Genomic DNA, 9,629 nt, shown 5'->3' with positions numbered 1-9,629 from the left:
AGAGGTCAGTGCGCCAGACTACCACTGCGCCCCCTTTATCCGCTGGCTTGATGGTGAGGTTGGGATTGGAGGGCTGCGTGTTGTGAGGATGAGAGGTTGGAGTGGGGGAGGGGGGTAAACAGGTTGAGGCAGCTAATGTCCCGGCGGCAGTTGGAAATGAAGAGGTCGAGGGCAGGTATTCGGCCAGCGCAGGGTGTCCAGGTGGATGCAGTGTGTTGGAGGTGGGCAAAGGGGTGCTCGGAAGGTGGGCGGAAGTCCTGATAGTGAAAGTAAGCTCGTGGTGGCGGAAGAAGTGTTCGACATCACAGTGTGTATTAAGTTCATTGATGTGTGGGCGGAGAGGGATGAAGGTGAGTCATTGTGTCGCATTTGTGTGGCCCAAATTATACTTGCCACTTTTTAACTCTAGCCTGGACATTATCTTAGCCTTCTTGAGTTTAAGCATAGACTGCTTCATCATCTGAGGTGTCACAAATGATGTTGGAAAATTTTGTAATCATCAGCGAACTACCCACATCTAGATATTTTCTAATCAACCCTGTTCATAGGCACTGTTACACACCATTGGAGCAAGTGGGACTTGAATCCAGGTTTCCTGGTTCAGAGGTAGGGACATTACAACTGCAACACAAGAGCCTTTTACACTTATGATGGAAAGAAAGTCATTGATGAAGTAGCTAAAGATGATTGGGCCTAGGACACTGCCCCGAGGAACTCCTGCAGAGATGTCCCGGAGCTGAGATGAATGAACTCCAACAACTAGAATCATCTTCTTTTTCTTTAAAGAAGACAACTCAAACCTATCCAGCCTCCCTCCATAACTAAAATGCTTCATTCCGGGTAATACGCTGGTGAATCTCCTCTGCGTCCCCTCCCCTGCAATTATATCCTTCTTAAAATGCGGTCACCAGAACTGCGCACAGTACTCCACCTGAGGCCTAACCAATATTCTGTACTGCTCCAACATAACCTCCCTGCTCTTATAATCTATGCCATGGTTGATAAAATTAAAAATCACACAACACCGAGCTATAGTCCAAGAGGTTTATTTGGAAGCACTAGCTTTTGGAGGTTAAGATCAATGTCACAGAATTTATCCTCCACGACCACCTGATGAAGGAGTCGTGCTCCGAAAGATAGTGTTTCCAAATAAACCTATTGAACTATAATCTGGTGTTGCGTGATTTTTAACTTTGTACACCCCAGTCCAACTTCGTCACCTTCAAGTCATGGTTGATAAAGGTTGATACATGTGTCCTGTATGCCTTCTTAACCATGCTATTACCCTGTCCTTGCACCTTTAGTGATCTGTGAACAAGCACCCCACGGTCCCTCTCTTCATCTGAGCTTCCTAATGTCCTTTCATTTATTCAGTGCCCCCCTTGTCTTGTTACTTCTTCCACAGTGCATCACCTCACATTTTTCAATGTTAAATTCCATCTATACAAGTCTGCCCATTTGACCAACCTGTCTACATTCTCCTGTAACTTAAGACATTAATCCTTACTGTCAACCACCTAACCAATCTTCATATCATCTGCAAATTTACTTATCACCTCCCCCCACCCTAACATTCTATCAGAAAGAATAACAGATCCAACACTGATCCCAATGGTATGCCATTGGACACTGGTCTCCTGTTACTCAAACAGCCTTCCACCACCACCCTCTGTTCTTATGCCAGGGTAACTTGGCAAGATGGATCCCAAAGTCAATTTTGGATCCATCTTGCCAAGTTACCCTGGATCCCATGTGCTTTTACCATCTTTATCAGCTTCCCATGTTTTCTCACTTGTCAAATCCATATAATCTACATCAACTGCATTTCACATGTCCACAGGCATTATCACTTCCTTGAAATATTCAATCAAATGTTGGGCATGACCTTACTCTGACAAAGCCATGCTGACGATCTGTAATCCTCTCATGCAGGGAAGAATTCTCTCCTTATTATGGTGTTGGAAGATTTCCCAACTGCTGGAATTTTGTTATAATTGTTTATATAACATTTTAACTTGGGGTTGCATATTTGAATTCATTGCTTTGGGATGGGAGTGGATCCAAATTCATTCATGTTTGCTATTCTTTAATCAATTCTAAATATTAAATCTGCAAAGAATGACTTTCATGTAGGTGGTATTGAATTACGATGTAGTGAAAGTAAATTAATGATCATAAAGCATATATGCTTTATTAAGGCCCTGTTGGCAGATGGTACCTGTTTATATTTTAACTGAGGACTGCACCATCTATTGTCTATGCTTCATATTAACTGCTGGCTTTCCTTTGAAGAGAAGGTTGTTCAAACATTATTTAGATTTGCAAAATCTTGCAGATTTTCTCGTTACACAACTTTTCAAATAGAGGAATGGACCTGTGCCAAACATCGGTCACGGGTTTGGCACATGCTGAATTTTCCAGCACGGTTAAGTGATTTTGACACAAATGATAAATCATTCAGGTGGCACCGAAGCCACTGCAACTGATCTTTGCGCCGAAAGCTAGGGAGGGGGAGATTAAAGACATTGTGGCCATTCTTGATTTGTTTCCAATGACGTGGGAGTGTGTGATTACTGAGAGAGAATAGGATTTGGACCTCAATTCTGATGCCTCCTCTGATCTCTTGGCTGGCTGCTTGCGCTGTCTCGGTTGCAATGAAGAATCTCATTTGATTCAATAACTGAGGGGTGACTGTGTCCTGGTGTGAGGGGCAGAGCTGAGTGCTAATTTCCAGACTGGCCCGGGAAAATGCTTTTAGCTTCAGAATGGGGATAAAGAATGTGTGATAAGATACATGCATGTTGTTTCATTTCCCTGTAGGCAATGTGAGGCACAGTGACAGCAAAAAGTATGCTAACTCTGCATCTTGCATATATATGTGCATGGAAGTAAGAGGTCGGCAATCCTCAAAGCCACCAGATGTCATAGAAATGCATAATTGAAGGTGCTCTTTAAGCTATATTCTCTTGAGAAAGGGAAGATTATTCTTCATGCTGGAAATGGAATGGAATGGCCAGAGCGAGAAATCCATCCTTCCTTGCCTTGACTCTGCTTATACTTCCCACTGCCTTGTACATCATCAAAGACCTCCATCCCCCCACCACCCCCATTCCACTTATACTCTCTTCCACCCTCTTCCATTGGGCAGATGACACAAACGTTTGAAAACACTTACCAACAGATTCAAGAACAGCTTCTTCCATACTTTTATCAGACTAATGAACACACCTCTCATATATTTGAGTTGATTGGGCATGGTGGCTCAGTGGTTAACACTGCTGCCTCACAGCACCAGGGACCCGGGTTCGATTTCCACCTTAGGTGTCTGTCTGTGTGGAGTTTGCACATTCTCCCCGTGTCTGCATGGGTTTTCTCCAGATTCCTCAGTTTCCTCCCACAATCAAAGATGTGCAGGTCAGGTGAATTGACCATGCTAAATTGCCCATAGTGTTAGGTGCCTTAGTCAGGGGTAAATATAGAGTAAGGTAGGGGAATGGGTTTGGTTGGGTGGGTCTTGGAGAGTCGGTGTGGACTTGTTGGGTCAAAGTCTGTTTCCACACTGTAGGGAATTTAATCGAATTTTTCTCTGCACCTTCTCTCAAAACTATATTCTGCATTCTATTCTATTACCCTGATGTAATTATGTAAAAAGGCATAAGTGACATGACACCAGGCTATAGTCCAAAAGGTTTATTTGAAATCACAAGCTTTCAGAGAGCTGCTCCTTTGTCAGGTTCAGTGAAGGCTGGTAGAATTGCAACATTTAAAAGGCATCTGGATGGGTACATGAATATTCCATTGGCTATAAAAGCCAATGAAGTATCATGCACAGTTTTGGTCCCCTTATTTGAGGAAAGGTTTAGTGACATTGGAGGCAATTTACAGGAGGTTCACTAGATTGATCCCAGAGATGAGGGGTTTCTCATAGGAAGAGAATTGAACAGCTTAGGCCTAAACTCTCTGGAATATAGAAGAATGAGGGGAGATCACATTGAGGTATTTAAGATGATAAAAGGTATGGATAAAATAGACATGGAGTGGATACTTCCTCTTGTGGAGCATTCTGGGATGATAGATCATAGTCTTAGGGTAAGGGGTAACAAATTTAAAACAGAGTTGAGGAGAAACTACTTCTCCCAAAGGGTTGTGAATCTGTGGAGTTGGCTATCTCAAAGTGCAGTGGATGCTGGGACAGTGAGTAAATTTAAGGAGGAGTTCGACAGATTTTTTTTGGTAATGGGTGGAAGGATAATGGGGAGAAGGCAGGAAAATGGGGGTGAGGAGCATATCAGCCATGATCAAATGGCGGAGCAGACTCGATGGGCCGAATGGTCTAATTCTGCTCCTATATCTTATGAACTTATTAATACAAAGGGTACGGAGGGATATGGACCAAATGCTGGCAAATGGGACCAGATTAATTTAGTATATGTGATCAGGGGCCTGTTTCCAGGCTGCACATGCTCTCTGACTCTATGACCTGACAAAACAGCAGCGCTCCGAAAGCTTGAGATGTCAAATAAACCTGTTAGACTACAAACTGGTGTCATTCGACTCCTAACTTTGTCCACCTCAGTCCACATCGGCACTTCCACATCGAAATTATGTAAGTTATAAATTGTGTGGATAGCATAGAAAACTTTTCACTGTATCTCGGTAAATGTGACAATAATCAATCAAATATTTCAATTCTGTAATTATTAAACCTAACTGTGTATATTTTGGATTAACAAAATTTCAGGTTTGAGGTACTAAGAAACTGGACTGAGTAGGTCCCCAGCCCTTTCTCTCACAGAAACAGCAAGAGAGAGATCTGTTTTACATTAGAATCATGTACCTACATGTCCCTAAAAATAATGAGTGTTTGCTTTACAGCTTCCCAAGGCATGTAAGGCTTCTACTTTTTCTTTCTTCAAATGATCATCCTCTCATAAACACAGCACTGCTTGCCAACTGCAACCCAACACATTATTCCACACAAATGCAGCAAAAGCACAAGGGATTTCATCTCTCCTGCAATAATTGCAGAGTTATGAATAACCTTTCTGAATTCATTTTAAGAAATCTCACTAGTGGGAGCAGTAACCTGCGATCGAACATTTTTTTTTGCAATTACTCCTGATTTGTGGCAATATATTTCAAAATCAAATAGCACATAAATTCCCAATTAATCGAAAGAAATGTATCAAATGTACTTTTTTTTACTCAATATATCCATTTTATTTCCTTCTCTAAACATCTCTGCCTCTCTTCCTGACTTCCTTTCTTAAAATCTGCCTCTTTAGTCATGACTTTATGTGGCTTGCAGTCAAATTTTGCTTTACCGCACTGATTTGAAGAATCTGGGGACAGGTTAATATGTTAAAAGTTCCTAGTTGTTCTTGCTAATGAAAAGTGACGATTTGTTTTCTAATGATCTGCTTTTGTTTCCATAAATCAATGGGTCATTGTGAGAAAAAGCTCCATATCTCTCACCAGAAACTTCAAAATGTCACCCCAGAGCTCTGTCTTCATCTTTTCCAAACAATCCTTTGCCTCTAGGACAAAGTGGGGACTGCAGATGTGGGAGATCAGAGTCGAGAGCGTGGTGCTGGAAAAGCACAGCAGGTCAGGCAGCATCCGAGGAGCAGGAGAATCAACGTTTCGAGCAAGAGCCGTTCATCAGAAATGAGGCTTGTGGGGCTGAGAGATAAATGGTGAGGGAGAAGGTGATAGGTTGGAGGGGGCAGTGATGGACGGGTTTGGAGGGTGGTGCCAAGTTGAAGGATTGGGACTGGGATAATGTGGGGGGAGGAAGCTGTTGAAATCCACATTGATCCCGCGTGTTTGTAGGGTCCCAAGACAAGAATATGAGGTGTTCTTCCTCCAGACTTCAGGTGGTAATGGTTTGGCGGTGGAGGAGGCCCAGGACCTGCATGTCCTTGATGGAGTGGGAGGGGAAGTTGAAGTATTCAGCCATGGGGCAATGGGGTTGGTGGGTGTGGGTGTCCCAGAGATGTTCTCTGAAATAATCCGCAAGAAGGTGTCGTGGATTTCAACTGCTTGCTCATTTTGCCTCCCCCCCACTTTATCCCAGTTCCAAGCCGCAAACTCGGCCCTGACCTCTAGACCTGTCCATCACTGCCCCCTCTGACTTATCACCTTCTCCCTCACTTTCATCCACCTATCGCTTTTCTAGTTACCTCCCCTCAACCCCACTTCCCCTTTATCTCTCAGCCCCCACACCAACAAGCCTCAATCCCTTGCCTCTTCCTTGCAAAAAATGACTACATAAATGAAACTTTTTTTCGTTTATCATACACTGAAAAATGGGGAGCATTTATCATTGGAGTGTCTTAAAACTGTTGGTGCTTTAATTTAAAATATTCATTCAATGATTTTCACTTCCTACTGGTAATGTTTTATTCACTGCAACCTAACCATTTGGTTTATTAATATGGGGCCAAAATTTAACTCTGGAGTTGGAATTTTAAGGCTAGTGTCTAGATTATATCATAAAAACAGTGCTGGAAAAGCTCAGCGGGGGTTGGTAAGATCTGTAGAGAGCGAAGCTGAGATAATTCTGAAAAGCCAGATTGGACTATTCTACTCTTCTCTCTACAGATATATCCAAAATTGTTGTATTACATGCTGCTTTTCTTAAGTTCAGATCTTCACATTTTTTTGCTTTTGCATAAAACAGCTGATAGTGAGGCTGCTGCCTAATTTATAACTCTCAGAAATTTATTTCCAGTTAAGGTATTTCTATTCAAGTCAAGATCCACCTTCAGTCCTTAGAGATATAAGATCAACGCTTGTGCACACCACATACTGCTATCTCCCTTTATAATTAAACGGATACGTTTACAACCAAAGATAGTTCTTTAATTTCACCGCTGCTCTCATTGTTTCATAGTCACAGGAGAAAGAAGTAACAGATTAGAGATCTGGAGATATAATGTGGAAAATTCAGCTGAGCAACATGAATAAATTCAGAAAGTGTTCAACATGAATTTCTAGAGAGCTTTAGATAAACCCCAGGAATTGGAATTGAAGGAGATTTGTGCTTATACTTCATATCAGAGTTTTAACAGTTTGCCTAAAATGATTATTTTCAATAAGTATCAAAAGGATGGTGGGAAAGAGTTCATGCTCCACATACACACAATTAGATTGATTGATGAATCAAAATCCTGCAGTTGTTGCAGTACACATTTCAGAGAAGCAGGTACGGTAAGCAAAAGTAATCGAGTATGAAAACGTGATGCTTATCACTGTAATAGGATTGTTCCTTCCAGCGTTATAAGAAGTCTCTCAATTGCAAAAGCCAAATCTGACACAGAATTTTTATTTGCAACTCTGTTGCAGTTTTGCATCCTGGAAGTCTATGCATTGAATGACTGAATGCCTAGATATGAGCAAATTTGAAAAATCTGGTCGGCATGGACAAGTTGGACCGAAGGTCTGTTTCCGCACTGTACATCTCTATGATTCTATGTCTGAAAATATGTAAGGTTTAAATTCCTGTTAGTCTTTAAGTGGTCTTTTAATCGTGACCTCTGAATCAAACCCAATCTTGGTTTGGTGATACACTGCTCAATACATATGCTGTAGGGTGGCATGGTGGCTCAGTGGTTAGCACTACTGCCTCACAGCCACCAGGGACCTGGGTTCAATTCCACCCTCGGGTAGCTGTCTGTGTGGAGCTTACATATTCTCCCTATATCTGTGAGGGTTTTCTCTGGGTGCTATAGATTCCTCCCATAGTCCAAACGTGTGCAGGTCAGGTGGATTGGACATGCTAAATTGTCCACAGTGTCCAAAAATGTGCAGGCTAGATGGGTTAGTTTTGGGAAATGCAAGGTTACAGCAATAGGGTAGTGGGTTGGGTCTGGATGGGATGCTCGTTGGAGGATCGATCTGGATGGGCAGCATGGCCTGTTTTCATGCTGGAGGGGTTCTCTGACACTTGCATGTAGCTAGGGCTGATGCTATTAATAATACATGCCACAGACAGTGATTTCGCATTCAAATCCAATATGGAGAAGTCAGCGATGCCAGTCGGAATGTACAGGATTGTGAATGCATCCCTATGGCAAACAGCAGCGCTGCTGACGTCTGGTCTGGCAAACTTTCAGAAGGATACCTAACTCTGGCCCAAACAGAATCAGCTGATTTGCTTGTCTGTTTACAGAACAAAACCTTTGCAGCTCACGTTTGGTGGAAACTCCCAGCAACTGAGTTGCTCTATTCTGTGCAAATTACCAACAGTCCCTGATGACTGATGCAGCAAGGGTGTGTAAAATTAACAAAAGATTGGATGATCTGTTTATGCTGGAACAAGATGAATGAAGCCTTACTGTATTCATAGTAGGTGGACAGTGTTAGTACAGGAGTATGGAACACTTGGTGCTTTGGGGTTTTGGTTCAGCACCAAACACTCACAGGGTCAACACATCTGATGCATAACAAAGGGAGTCCCAGCTATTCCAAACTCAGCAGCATCTTTTAAAATGTGCTATTTAAAAGTATTTTTTCATTATCAGCCTTTCTCAGCAGCATCTTTTAAAATTTGCTATTTAAAAGTATTTTTTCATTATCAGCCTTTCTCTGGGCTTTAATTGGTGATTAGTCAAGGGCAATGATTTTGGGCCTGATACCCATGTGCAATTTTGCAAGATTTCAGAAAGGGCTTTACATTCAAAAAACAGGCAATACTTAACAATTCACTTCATGGTTTGGTTTCCAGGCAACCAATGTTTGGAGGGCATGTCGAATGCAGTGCAACACCATCCACGATCTGCGGCTAAGCACTTAGTCATACAGCTGTGAAACAGACCCTTCGGTCCAACTCATCCGTGCCAACCACATATCCCAATCTGACCTGTTCCCATTTGCCATCCGTTGGCCCATATCCCTCTAAACCCTTCCTATTCATATACCCATCCAGGTACCTTTTAAATGTTGTAATTGTACCAACCTCCACCATTCCCACTGGCGGCTCATTCCATATATGCAACATCCGCTGCGTTGAAAAGATACCCCTCAGCTCCTTCTTAAATCTTTCCCCTCTCATCTTAAGCTTATGCTCTCTAGTTTTGGATTTCCCTACCCTGGGAAGGGTACCTTGGCTATTGGCTTTTGCCCGAAATGTCGGTTCTCCTGCTCCTCAGATGCTACCTGACCTGCTGTGCTTTTCAAGCATCACTCTAATCTTGATTCTAATCTCCAGCATCTGCATTACCCACTTTCATGTTGGCTATTCACCCTGTCCATGCCCCTCATGATTTTATAAACCTCTCTAAGGTCACCCCTGAGTCTCTGATGCTCCAGGGAAAAGTGCCCCAGCCTGATTTGATTTGATTTATTGTCACGTCACAGAGTCCAACCCGTTCATGCCGACCAGATATCCCAACCCAATCTAGTCCGACCTGCCAGTACCCAGCCCATATCCCTCCAAACACTTCCTATTCATATACCCATCCAAATGCCTCTTAAATGTTGCAATTGTACCAGCCTCCACCACTTCCTCTGGCAGTTCATTCCATACACATACCACCCTCTGCATGAAAACGTTGCCCCTTAGATCTCTTTTATATCTTTCCCCTCTCACCTTAAACCTATGCCCTCTAGTTCTGGACTCCCCGACC

The sequence above is a fragment of the Chiloscyllium plagiosum genome, chromosome 9, assembly GCF_004010195.1.
Source record: "Chiloscyllium plagiosum isolate BGI_BamShark_2017 chromosome 9, ASM401019v2, whole genome shotgun sequence".
NCBI lineage: Eukaryota > Metazoa > Chordata > Chondrichthyes > Orectolobiformes > Hemiscylliidae > Chiloscyllium > Chiloscyllium plagiosum.
Note: the sequence above shows the minus strand (reverse complement) of the source record.